Raw genomic sequence first — 14,046 nt, 5'->3', positions numbered from 1 at the left:
TTATCAAATGAGAGGGAAACGAAACTAAATAAATAGCTTAGTCGGATACAATTTCAGAATGAATTTCGATTTGAATAAATTAATTGCAAGTGAAACCATGTTTCGTGTTGTTTATTTATTTCCGAAAAAAATAAAAATACTCTGAGACCGTCAGTGTACGCACACGAAGTTGAAACAAACGAATGCCGAGCACGACACTCATGCAGCCGCTCGACGGAAAGCATGTGCTCTTTCTTTCTTTCATTTTTGCTTGATGAAGTGAAATGAAGTCTTACAATAAATTTAAAAAAATACTACAAAAATATAAGCTCTCATAATTTCGATCAAATAGAAAACCTAAACAATTACTCCTTAAAAATAATTAAAAGTTTTAAAATGCATATAATTTCAAGAGTTATTTTGAAAATTGCCAAACATCGGTTTTATAACTGTAGAAGTGATGAGCATGGCAAATTTTTTAAACAAACTACATTTTTAATTTCATTCCTGGTTTCCTTTTCTAACAAAAAAAAAAAAAAAAAACAAAAAACGCTTCAAAATTATGGCTACAATCATCTTGATACTTCCAGCGCCGAATATGGCCGACCTCGTTCTACACATTACTTCTCTTTTTCGCTCTCATTGTCACATTCACAATCACCGGTGTTCAACCACAAAAGCCGCCACAAAACCAATTTCGCCAAATGTGTAGAGTGTTCCGGTCCAAATCTCCCTCTCCCTCTCTCGCGTTATGTCACAGAGGTTTTCTGAGAGAACAAAACACTCACCGGCGAGAGCGGGTGGTCGAGGATAAGAGGAGAACTGATCGAAAGAGAATGCCCAAATGAAGATTTGTTTTTATCATTAATCTTTTGCAACACCAATAATTACAGTTTGAAATATTTATGAATTCTTGTCAAACTTTATTTGTATCAAGTTTTCTTTTAGATTACGTTGATTTGAAATTAAAGGTGAAGCCTTCAATAGTTTCCAACGAAAATTAATCGTCACCCTTAAAATGCTCTGTATTTAGATCATTTTTACGAATATTTGCACACAACTGTCTTAAAAGCTCTGGTAATAAGAAACTAACTTTTATTTTCAGAAAAATGGATTACAGTTAAAAACAAACAAATAATATTTTATCAAAGTTTAAAAATATTCATACAGCTTTGTGCAAAAATAAATTCTAGAATATGGAATTTAATTTTAATAATAATGAAAAAATAATAATGAAAAATATTCCCAAGCAAGAAAAAGAATAAGAATCAATAAAAATTTATAAAAAAAATCATGTCTTCATATTGTTTACCAAATATAATGCTATTATTATTATACTTACAATTAATTTCACCATGAATTGCGTTGAACTTTGAATGATCTTTAATTGATTTTGACGAAATTTTGTTCTGTCGCTGCACGTTTATGAAAAATTATACTTATTTTTTTATTTTGAGGAAGAGTTGTTTTTCTTTTTCCTTATTACACCGAAATGAAATCCATTCCCAAATTTGCTAAATAAATGCGAAACCGCCCTAAGTCAGGGATATTATAAAAACGTTACTTAATCCACCCTTAGGTGGTTGGTGCCTTCCTCTCATTCAAAGGGTAATGCTATCCAAAATAGACACGCTCGTGGGCAGGTCTTTAAATTACCTATCCAGAGATAGGTCGCATGATATATTTGGAATACGTTTTCATCTAAATATCTGAGAACTAGCCTCCAAAAAGTGTATAAATAACTCTTAAGTGCTAATAACTTTTGATAGGGTTGTCAGATCTTCAATGTATTGGTCGCGTTGGAAAGGTCTTTTAAATAACTTTCTAAAAATGTATAACATGCTGGGGTTTCTTACAAAAACCAGCCTTTTTACAATCTTCCGGACTTTAGTTAAAATCGTTTTTTTAGCATAACTTTTGAAGTACTTTACTAAACTTCATAATTTTCAATAGAGACTTATGGGACCCCAAGACGAATCGAATGAGACCAAAACGGTCCAAATCGGTTAAGCCAGTGCTGAGATAATCGAGTGCATATTTTTTGGTGCACAGACCCACATCCCTACACACACACACAGACATTTGCTCAGAATTCGATTCTGAGTCGATAGGTACATGAAGGTGGGTCTAGGAGGTCTAATTGAGAAGTTCAGTTTTCGAGTGATTTTATAGCCTTTCCTCAGTAAGGTGAGGAAGGCAAAAACACCCAAAAAGCAAACACTGAAAATTTGGTTTATTGGACCTTTTAAAAAAACTCCAGATTTTACGAATCCGGGAAAGTTCTTTGCTTATATAATACAATTAAAACTAGATCAGATAAATAAAATTTTGCATTCTTAGAAAATATCAAAATTGCTAAATGCAAATTTTTTCGTGACTGAGCATTCCATTATTTGCATTAATCTGAAAAACAAATAAAAAAACAAAACCATCCTATCATTATCGTTTTTATGAAATCTGAGAAAATATTTAGCCAACTCAATTACTAAAATAAATATTCAACTCAACCAATCTCAAATTAATATTAAATATAGAACAATACAACATTTAAAACTGTGTTTCTGTTATTTATACCATCATATTTAGATCTCCAACTGCAATTACAAAAACTCATTGAGGCAATCATTGAAAATAACATAAATTTATTAAAATGCTTGTAAATTTGGGAGGGGGCCAAATCGATGCTTCGCCACGGGCGCCGTGGACCCAAGGTACGACTAGCATAAACAAACACAATTGAAATGCTCCCAAATTTTAGGGAGTGGTTTACGTGCCTAAAAGCAAACGAAAAAAACAAGTTATGAAAAATCGACCATCTCGAGCCATCCTAATGCACAATGCTCTTGGATTCGCCCTAAGCAAGAGATATGACCATAGAGATCTCCACGGTTTCTCTCACGAATACCATGATCCTGCATAAGTATTTGTATTTAAAGTATTGTTTTGGTTTTGATCGACTAACACTATTTTTACGCAGACATAGGCAAATCGAGTAGCCGAACTGGCCTTTAAAAACCATCTGTTTACCACGTGCTCGTGGTATAAAAAATGACACAGCTGATTTTGACAGACGAATTAATCTACTCGATTTGCCTATGTCTGTATGTAATTTTGTTACAAACTAACACACTCTCGCGCGTGGATATCTCTATTGGCATAAGCACGAAACCTTTGAAATCGTAAGGTTTCAAACTGTTTCATCAAAATATGTATCATTTCATGAAAATATCCTAAAAATCTTTTTCTTCCCATGCGTAACACACTCGTTTTGATATAAAACCACAATAAAACGCATCTTTGTCATCATCACCGCCAAACAAGAGAGAAATCGCGCGCGCGTGCTCTCACGAGAGAGAGAAAGGGAGCAGTAAACTATTCACGCGCGAGAGTAACCAAGGAGAAGAAGCATTAGAGTTGCCAGGTTGCCACACGTCTCTATGCCAACTTCATTCATCGATTCGTAGTGGCCAGATTCGGCAGCGGCAGCAGCAGAGCTCTCCGGCAAGACACAAGGCCCGTCGTCCCCGCCGTGTGCACTCTCCGTCCTGATCGTTCAGCCAGTACGTGTGTGGAGATCGTAGATTCCGGAGGATTTCCGCGTTCCGGTGGCCAATTGCTGTGTTTTGTGTCTGCGTGCGTGTGTGTAGTAACTCCTCTCCGACTTCCGTTTCCCGCGCGCGTCCCGGATTCTCCGTCGGAACCATCTTTTTTTTGCCAACAAAGAGCGGAGAGCGCTCTCGCAAGAGAAGGCTCTGGCCAACTTGGATCGATTAATCGCGACATGTCCGTCGTTTGCCGTGGTCGTCGTCGGTTGTAGAAAGAAGCAGCGCAAATTTGGTGTGTGATTTTTTTGTTTGTGTGGTGTGTGAAAGCCCCCAGAGCATCGGTTCCGGTTTTTGTCCACCGTGTCCCACCGCAACAACAGTGAAAGTATGAATCTTTGAGGAACGGTGATCCCGCGGACCACAAGCAGTTGTGTCTGAGCAAAGTTTTGCAGCCCTTTTTTGGTTTTGTCGTCGTCTTCGGTCGTCGTTTTTTGTTCCAGATTACTGCGATCCCCGAGGAATTTCTTCCGCAAGGGTGAGTACCTTAATCTTTCAAGAACCAAGTTATGACGCGTTGGCAGCAACTTTCGTGATAACAAAGACTTGCTTCAAGTGCCCCCCCTCCGATAGTGAGGGCAATTATTAATCATATATATATTAACAATTCAATGTACACGCGGAGGTAATCAATCTACTCTTTATACGAGACGAGATACATTGCATGTCGTATAGTGAGTAAAGAGTTTCAATATGTCCGCGTGCGGGACTCTTGCCTGCCTCTGTCCGGTTCTCTCTTGAGCAGATTGGTGCGAGGTCATAGATCGGTTTTCTAGAAAGTTCACTGGGTTTGATAACGCGTGGTGCGAACGGGCCATGAATACTCTGCCCATAAACGCATAGTTGTCCTACCAGGATTGTGGTCACTTTAGAGATGTTGTTGACAAGTTGTTTCTTTCGACCTTCAGCCTTGCAAAAACTAGACAAAAAGCGTATTTAGTACAGAATCTTCACATATTTAAAAATATTTGCCGGAATATACCATTCTCAAAATGATTCACAAAACACATCAAATACGATTTTCTTATTAAGGTGTTTTCATGTAAAATTTTGATCACGTCATCCTCCATGTTATCATAGAACCCCATAGAAAAACAAATATATGACCATAAATCGATAGTTAGGCTCAATTTTGATGTCGCGTGTTTTGACGTTTCTTACAAGTGTTCCTACAAAGTGTATACAAAGTACACGTAAGCGACAGCCAGTGGGGTATGTAACCTCCTCGAGCCAGATCGACTGGAGGCTCGAGCCTAAATTCTCAGTGGGCTGGCGTTTAAAAAACATGTGCTTTTTCAAATATTTTAGTTTTAAAATTGTATCTATTTTAGTTTTAAAACTGTATCTATTAGTTTTAAAATTGTATCTATTTTAGTTTTAAAATTGTATCTATTTTAGTTTTAAAATTGTATCTATTTTAGGTTATAAAAGCTATATCTTTCGAACCTTGATTCTGAAATTAATGTTTGTTTTTTTTTTGAGCTCTGAAATTAATGTTTGTTTTTTTTTAGCTCTGAAATTCCTCGCAACAACAACTTAAAGAGAAAAATCCCAACAAAATTTTTGCTGGAAAGTTAGATTTTTAAAATCACCCCAATAGTAAACCACCCTTATTTTCAATCAAGCTAAAATCCCTGAAACAACTCTTCCGAAGGCACCAACACTTCAAAACATTATCATTTTTTTGAAAAATCAATATTTCACTTAACTTTGCGATCCAAAACTCATAAAGCCTGAAATTTGGTTGTCTCAAATGATTAGACTCGTTTTATTATTTGGTCATAAGCTTGGGTCTAGCTCAGTTAGGGTGGTTCCAAAAATTGAAATATTCGAATAAAAACGGGTAAAACTGTTTTTTTTAAGTCGTATCTCCTCGTCATTTAAATTGGTTTAGCTCTATTGGACGCAAATAAAAGGTTATTTGTAGAGCTTTTAAGGAAAAATAGATTTAGGACTGGAAAATCTAGCCTTGCATCTGAGAAGAATTTGAGGCCTTTATCTGAAGTAAGTACAGTAAGAAGTTCATCAACATAATTCTGAGATGTTGTACTTCGACCGCGGCACCGTCAAAATCCAAGACCTGCGACGGACTAAGGCGTTGGACGGTTTTTGGGTAAACTGGCGGTTTTACTCCAAAAACCCAATGGACGTAGCGCAATGCCACCGTTGCCAGAAGTTCGGCCACGGCTCGCGGAACTGCAACCTCCCGCCCCGCTGCGTGAAGTGTGGTGAAACACACCTCTCAGAGAAGTGTGCACTGCCGTGCAAGGCGGACTTGGGGGACAAGGCAGAGCACACCAAGGCGCGGATTAAGTGCGCCAACTGTGACGGCAACCATACCGGTAATTACCGCGGATGCGTCGCGCGCAAGGCCTACCTCGAGGAGCAGGAAAAGAGGAAGAAGAAAGCAGCAGCATCCCACCCTTCTCAGCGCAATACGAGCGCAACCGTTCCTGCAGCTGGACAGCGTACGGTTCCCGTAAACAACTCAGCGTTCCCTCCTGGATGGGGCGATCGTTCGCCAGCGTGGTCGCTGCCGGTAGCGGTGATGCGGCCCAGCAAGAAGTAACCGGGGAAGATCTATTCACCTTGCCAGAGTTTTTTGCTCTAGCGGGTGAGATGATGACGAGGTTCCGGACCTGCCGTAACAAGGCGGAGCAATTTCTGGCCCTCGGGGAGCTAATGATTAAGCACATCTACAATAGATAAAAAAAAACTGTGATCTAGTTTAAGCTTTTTCTATTTCTATCCCCTTTCCTTTGCAATTTCAGTAAGTTTTTCTAAATTTTTCTTACTTTTGGTAATCTCTTAGTCATAAGCAATAATCGTTCCAAAATGGATTTGAGATTTAACACACAGTTGAAAGGAACTCCAAAACTCTGTTATGTACTGCGAATGAACTAATTGTAACATGATTATTCACTAATAAAACCGAATTGAATTGAAAATAATTCTGAGATAGGTACAGTGTTTTAAAAATAAACGAGCATCCGTCAAAACCGCCATAAGAATAGGGGAAATATACCCATTATCGTCACACTGAGCTTTTCAACCTATTCTTTTCATATTTGCAATTTGTCACTATTCAAACAACATTTTCAGATACAGAAATTCTCTATTGCTTGCTCACTTTTATAATTATTTTATTTATTGCTTTGAAATAATCAAAACAATTTACAAAAGCTGTGATTTATGATCAAAGTTCTGATAAGCCGCTGGATTCCAGGTTTTTAAGCGAAGATGGCGTTCGAATGGTGAACGTCCGAAATGTCAAAATCGCGCAGTAGCACCAACATTAGAAAAAAAAAATTGGCGATGGCGATGGCCATGGCACACTTTTTTTGCAATGTTGGTACCACTGCGTGATTTTGACATTTCGGGCGTTAACCATTCGAACGCCATTTTCGCTCAAAAATCTGGATAGAAATGGAACGAGAAAGGGTATATTTCCCCTAGTTTTCTAGGTTTTCGCAAATTATTTCGAGGGTTTTTATTTGTATTTTTATTTGGATGAAACTTTGTTGATACAATCCTTATGTCAAAAAAAAGCAATTTTGGATCATTAGTTTATCCAAACAAGTCTCGGAACAATTTTGCAGGCTGTTCATACAAAATGGGTTCGTAAATATCCATATCTGTATCTTTAGATAGGATTTTCTGATCGATGACTTTCTATTCAGAAAAAAATATTCACGCTATAAAAAAATATCAATTTCATCATTAAGGTCTTTCCACTATAAGTTGGATTTTTTATCTCAAAAAGACTTTTTTAAAGTCATAGGCATGGTGGTGCGAAACCTGATTCCAGAGATAATATTTTTTGGAAAAAAAAGATTTTAGAAATTTTCGATACTGTGCATAGTTTTGGGGTTGTAGTATTTAGAGTTTATAACTTTTATAACTTTTAGGTTATATTTTTTGGTTATTTTATCTTTTTTTTTATTTTTCTAAATACTTCCTGAAGGAAAGCCACAAAAATATTTTTGAAAAGTTCAAAATTTCCTGCATTTTTTCAGTTAGACTTAAAAAACGGACTGTTAGTTAATTAGTTTCTTAGAAACAAAGAATTCAAATCGATAAAAATGAGTTTTTTAGTGTCACCTAACTAACCTGTAATTTTCAACTGACCATATCTCGAAAACTATTGGTTCGATTTCATTGTTAAAAAATTAAACTATGGTGTAATTTTCAGATTTTTTTTCAATAAAAGACATTTAAAAATAAAACCCAAAATTTTAAATGAGAATGCTTGATTTTATAATTTGAAAATTATTTCAATAAGTTCATATTCAAATACGCACCGAGTCGTGAATACTGTTCTATGCTCCTCTCGTTGTTGTGTTGATAACAAGTCAACAATTTAACCGTACTTAACGCGTTCAACGTGTGTGTGCTGGTCAGTCCAAAAGGCCGTGGATAATGATAACATTTGCAATTATCTCCTGGACTGGTGTGGTGGTGGCCAAACAACACGAATGTTCCAAACACACACTCACCACTACCACTACCAGGAGCATATTAGCACATGGCTGCGAAATGAAATTACGCGGAACTCACACAATCGACCGACGGCGAAAGGAGAGGTTCAACACACTTTCGCGATGTGCGAAGGTTGGCCAACCAACCGACTACGAAGACGGTTCCTGGTTCAAGAAGAACCACCACCAATTAGGAACGAAAACGCGCCGGTTTTTGGAAAAAGTGGAAAGTTCTGGTTGAAACTGGAAAACGTTTGCGAAGATAATAGAACAATATTTTTGATGCGCAAATCATTTTCATCTCATTTGAAATATATGGTCTGTGTGAGTAGTCTATGCACTTTCTATTGAACCTGTTATGCAAATAAACCCAGCCCTGCATTTGACAGGTTGTGATGCCTTGCACACCTTTAGGATTGCCTACCTTGAGTGTGTCAAGGAAGACAATGCCAAAGGTGCAGTCGACTAGTCTGTGCACAACCTGTCAAACGCAGGCAGGGAAATTATTTGCATAAAATTGGTTGAAGGTAAGGTTCACAAAAACACTCGAAGTACGTTCAGCGTTCACATTTTCATAAAGGGGAAGGTCACGTTGCTAGCCTGACCTGTTTCTGAAAAAAATAATTCAAAATGATTACGGCTGGCCAAACTAGGTCAACTTCACATCGAGTCAAATCAACCTTAGCCGGAACTAACCTCTTGCAAAGCAATCTTTAAATTTGCTGTAAATTGAACAGATTACCCACTCGGCTGTGGGAGCACCTTTTGGCAGCCCTGACACAATTTTGCACAACCCTGAACACACACAAACGCTCATTGGTTTCTTCTTATTCGCATGGCGATATTTCTTTTTTCGCTTGTTCTCCTTGCCACCTCTTTCAAGGCTGTTTCAATCATTCTAACATGGCAAGGCTATCTGCTCCGACTGCCGGTTCAATAGCCGGACCTCTGCCCGCTCCATCTTTTTTATGGACTCCATGATGGACTGAGCGTTGGTTGCAGAGCAGATGAGCTTGTTCGACGACTTTCGAGCAGTTTTGATGACAGCTGAGACGAGATGATGACACGTTTGCTAATCTATAAATTATTGGAATAATAAATTCTAGCTTTGCGCCAGATTTTTCAAGATTTTTTTTAAGCGCTGGCCTGAAAGTGAGATCTGCCAAAATACAGTCGAGCACTTGTGACAGCTCGCACACCTTGCCATAGTTCGAGCACCTTGGGTCGTGTTTCGCAGGTTAAGCTGCCGGCAACATCCTGCTTTTCCAAGGTGTATCTGGTTTCTGCAGGATAAAATTTATAAAATTACGTATCAAATTTTGGCGAGCAATTAACAGCCTGTACGGGCTAAGTGTACCAGCAAGAGTTTGTTTAGAAACGGTCTGTTTACTTTTACTTATAGTTGGACAGCGACAGATTAGTTCTGTCCTTGCCCGGAAAACGTGGCAATTCAAGTGTAATGGCACACAAATGGTATTGACTTGACTGCACGGGGGCATTTTGAAGTGAGTTTGTTACTTTTATTGTACTTTTCAAGCAGCGGATTCCAGCCCCGCGTGTGACAGATGCTTACCTTTAATGAAATTTACCTTGATAATTATTCACGCGTCAAAATAATGCATAAGGACGGTAGCTTACCTTTCACACCATTATGTATGCATCAATGTAAATAATGCGGAAGGTACACAACTGTCAAACTTCAGCAAACATTCGATCCCTAATTCTTCAACTGACAATCAACCTAATGACTTGAGTAATTTCTGTCTCCACACTCTGTCAAACCAAACCATCAATTTTTAGCTAAATTTAGTTCCTTTCCATTCTCTCAGCATATCAGTTCTCTGAACCTCTTAAAAAATCGAGATAAAATTAACTTTCGCACACACTGCATGTCAAAGTGAGTCAAAAACGTGCCCCTTTTCCTGGACACGTCGCCGAGTCGCCGTGTCATGCCACCAAAGGCCGGGCTAAAACTGTCTCGTCAAAAATTGACATCTCTACGCTCTAGGAGTGCCACTATTTTTTCCCGTTGGCGAAAATGACAACACTCTAGGTCAGCCGCGGGGCCGTCGCTCCGAATTTTGACGAAGTTGCTCGACAAAATTTTACATTTAGCAAATTTTAAGAAAGCTACGAAGTTAAGATTTTTTCCCCGATTTCTTAAAAGTTTTTTTTTTGTAATTTTCTAGAAGATTACAAAAACATATAATTTAAGAAAAGTCTAACTAACACTTCTAGTTGAATTTGACGACTTTTTCACGAAGAAAGAAAAAAAAAACAATTTTTGGAACGTGCCAGAACGTAAAAATTTCACCGAGCCTTGGCCAGCTCTGAATCATCTCGAAGCGGTCACGGGAGGACAGGGAAAACCCTGTCCATTATGAGAACGTGAACGCATCGTCATCATCACCGAGCTAGTGAAAGTGAATAATTGTTTGCATTCGTTGGCACTTGAAAACAAATGGGTAGTGCACATGGTTCTGGACTGCACACTTGGGCGGCTGGTGGTGCAGGCGCATGTGCAGCACCACGACCGACGGCTGTGATTAAAATAGTGCGACTAGCAATTAAAAAAGCACATGCACTTTGTGTTTGCTTCTTGTTTTCTTGTGCGGAAGGGAGCAAAGTCGCCACTCGCCAAATATGCAAATCTAGGTCGAACGCAACAGGTGGGTAATTGTAGGCTGCATGTAATTTGCAGACTTCGACTTGATTCAAATTAGTGACAAATCGTTATGGACAAGTTTGGATAACCCCTTTTAAATGTTGTTGCATTTGACGTCCTTTTGAAAAAAATAAAAAAAAACCTTAGAGTTGTCTATCTAGAGTCAGTTGAAAATGAAGGCAAAATAGAATGAACTAAGCAAATTTCATTATTTTCAAATTTAATTCTTAGTTATTGTCCATATTTTCAAAGTCTAAAAATTAAAAACTGTGTTGTTGTTCGAACACTCAGTGCTCAAACTCAACCCAATTACGAATCATCTCTGCGATACGACTTTACGCAGTAGGCCTGGCCGCTTTAACGCTTGTGATGTTTCAATGCATTCCAATGCAATGGCGCACTACAAATGTTAATAAATGACAAGAAAAGTGCTAGGCGTCATCTAACCTAAGGCACTCTCCAGGATCCCTTCGAAAGGTTGGCTGCGCAAGGGTCTGATTAGATTAGATTAGGTTAGCAAATATTTTTTAACTTAATTATTCGATGTAAAATCGAATTCGCAATCAAAAAGTACTTAAGTGAAATTTTGATAAAGTGCACCGTTTTCAAGTTGTAGCCATTTTTAAGACAACTTTTTTGAAAAAAATGTCGCAGTTATTCAGTTTTAAAAATTAGAGCCCACCCATGTTTGCCCACCTATGATTTTTTTTAAAGCTCAGAAAATTCTCTATATTTTGCTTTTTTGAACTTTGTTGATACTCAGCAACTAGTGGTCCGATTTTCAATGTTAAAAAATGAAACATCCGTGAAATTTTCCAATCCATTCGTTTGACTTACGGATGCCAATTGCCGTTCAAGAGCCAAACGACATGCGACACCTAGTGTTGAGTAGCAGAACAGAGCAAAGAATGTCGATTGAAATTTCCGCCCTTTGAGGTTATGTATGCGAATTCTGTTTTGTTAAATTCCAGCGATCATAACAACTTTTGAGCAAAAATTCGAGCTGATACTTTGTTAACATTTGATGCTCTATCATTTTGAACAATATTATTTTTTCAAAATATTGCGCAATTCTCACTAACTTGGACTTCGCACTAAATTATTGCTATCGATCGCACTATTGCGACTTGTCAAACTGGCTTGAGAAATTTTAATTTTCTCAAAAAATGATCAAAGCGAGCCGATGTTGCTCACCTGTCAATCGCAGTTTTAAAGCGCGAATGTCCAGTTTGGTGGAAACTGCGACTGAAAATGTAAATAAACAACTGCTAGTTGCCTAGTTTTTTGGAAATTTTATTGTCAAAAGTGCGAGAGAAAAGTGCGGGCCAAATCCAAGTTACAGTGCAAGGATCAACTTTTTTTTCAATTTTTTTCATTGAGTTAATTTATAGAGGGATCACAGTGGTATTATGGCTCAACAAAAACAAAAATAATCCTGCAAGGACGTCGTGAACCAGCTCTGCTAGAATGTTTCGTGACTGGATTTCAGTGGCTCAGAAGTTGAGTGGTGAGAGCTGTCAGTTTTGTTCTGGTTTCTATCAAGGTGTTAAAAAAACTGGTATGCTAGATTCTTTATAAATTACTAAACATTTTTTTCATTTTTTTTTTCTTGAAAGTGGAAAAATCAATATAATGATCAAAAGATCGAAAACCTTTTTCCGTCACCTAAAATTGTAGAAAAAAGTTACATTTTTTCCGAAAAATCAGCATACCATAAGGTTTTAAGGCCTTGAAAGTAAAAAAAACGTTACTTAATCCACCCTTAGGCGGTTGGCGCCTTCCTCACATTTAAAGGGTGTTATCCATGCAAAAAGTGCGTAAATAACACTAAAGTGCTTATAACTCTTGATAGGGTTGTCAGATCTTCAATGTTTTGGACGCATTGGAAAGCTCTTTTGAATACCTATCCAACGATAGGTCGCATGAGAGATCCGGACAACGTTTTCATCAACATATCTGAGATCCGGCCTCCAAAAAGCGTATAAATAACACTTAAGTGCTTATAACTTTTGATAGATTTGTCAGATCTTCAATGTCTTGGACGCGTTGGAAAGGTCTTTTAAATACCTTTCTGAAAATGTATAGCATGACGGGTTTTCTTACAAAAACCACCCTTTTTACAATCTTCCGGACTATTGTAAAAATCGTTTTTTTAGCATAACTTTTGAAGTACTTAACTAAACTGCATAATTTTTAATAGCGACTTATGGGACCCCAAGACGGATCGAATGACGCCAAAACGGACAAAATCGGTTCAGCGAATGTCGAGATAATCGAGTGACAATTTTTTGATCAACATCCCACCACACACACAGACATTTGCTCAGAATTTGATTCTGAGTCGATAGGTATACATGAAGGTGGGTCTAGGAGGTCTAATTGAGAAGTTCATTTTTCCAGTGAATTTAAAGCCTTTCCTCAGTAAAGTGAGGAAGGCAAAAAGGCTGTAACAACTTTGTTCGAGTTTGTGTGAAAATTACGACAGACCTCGCACAACTCAGCTCAAAAGTTACCTTTTAGGCTCAACAAGCAAACAAAAACAAAATAAAAAGCATGATTTTTTGGAAAATATTCTAAACAAAACATCTTTTTAGGAACCATTCAACAGTACCTATTAACTATTAAAACGTGTTTGACATTTTGATTTTACAGTCAAAATGTTAATGAGAAATTTTCTGATATTTTCAAAAAAAAAATCTGATTTGGTCGAGCTTGACATAACTTTTATACAACCATTCAATTTGAAAAGATGCAAAGCGGCACAGCAACCAAGGAAGTTGTTTTCTTCTTATTCCAAAATTCTGGAGCAACATTTGAAAGGGGCGGAACGACATTGCTCTTACGACCTTTCATTGCACGCGTTTAAATGGGACGAAAGGCCGTAAGAGCAATGTCGTACCGCCCCTTTCAAATGTTGCTCCAGAATTGTCATAATGACGGACCCAATCCTGCAACAACCTGATTGTAAGAATAGTCAAACTTTGTTGTAAATTATTATGTAGACAGTACTTTAGGGGATGAATGGAAAACCATATAAATAGTTTTCGTAGTTTTCATAGTACACTCAACCCCCGGTGGTTGGTCACTTTTTCGGTTGACACTTTTCTAGTTTGTACCCCGTTGATTGGTCAAAGTCAAACTGAAAAGTGAGGAACTGTCACTTTTTACACGTCGCTCATGCACACTATCAAAACAAACGTTTGGTAGTGTGTATGAACTCAGTGTAAAAAGGGTGTCAAACTAAAAAGTGACCCCGTTCGTTTGACAACAGTTGGTGTCAAACCAACGGGGTTTGAGCGTAAAAGCTCTGGTTGATGTGCTC

The 14,046-nt window shown here is 37.8% G+C and overlaps 1 protein-coding gene across 1 annotated transcript in view; it reads left to right on the top strand.

Moving 5' to 3' along the window:
• Window positions 1-3,396: 3,396 nt before the first annotated feature.
• Window positions 3,397-14,046, top strand: part of LOC6050412 (influenza virus NS1A-binding protein homolog A) — a 51,522-nt gene continuing 40,872 nt past the window's right edge. Inside the window, exon 1 of the mRNA XM_038261969.1 lies at window positions 3,397-4,059. The gene's annotated coding sequence lies outside the window, so the exon portion shown is untranslated. The remainder of the gene's footprint in view (window positions 4,060-14,046) is intronic.

The sequence above is a fragment of the Culex quinquefasciatus genome, chromosome 3, assembly GCF_015732765.1.
Source record: "Culex quinquefasciatus strain JHB chromosome 3, VPISU_Cqui_1.0_pri_paternal, whole genome shotgun sequence".
NCBI lineage: Eukaryota > Metazoa > Arthropoda > Insecta > Diptera > Culicidae > Culex > Culex quinquefasciatus.
The sequence above is the reverse complement of the archived record's forward strand: the minus strand, read 5'-3'. Positions and strand labels throughout refer to the sequence as shown.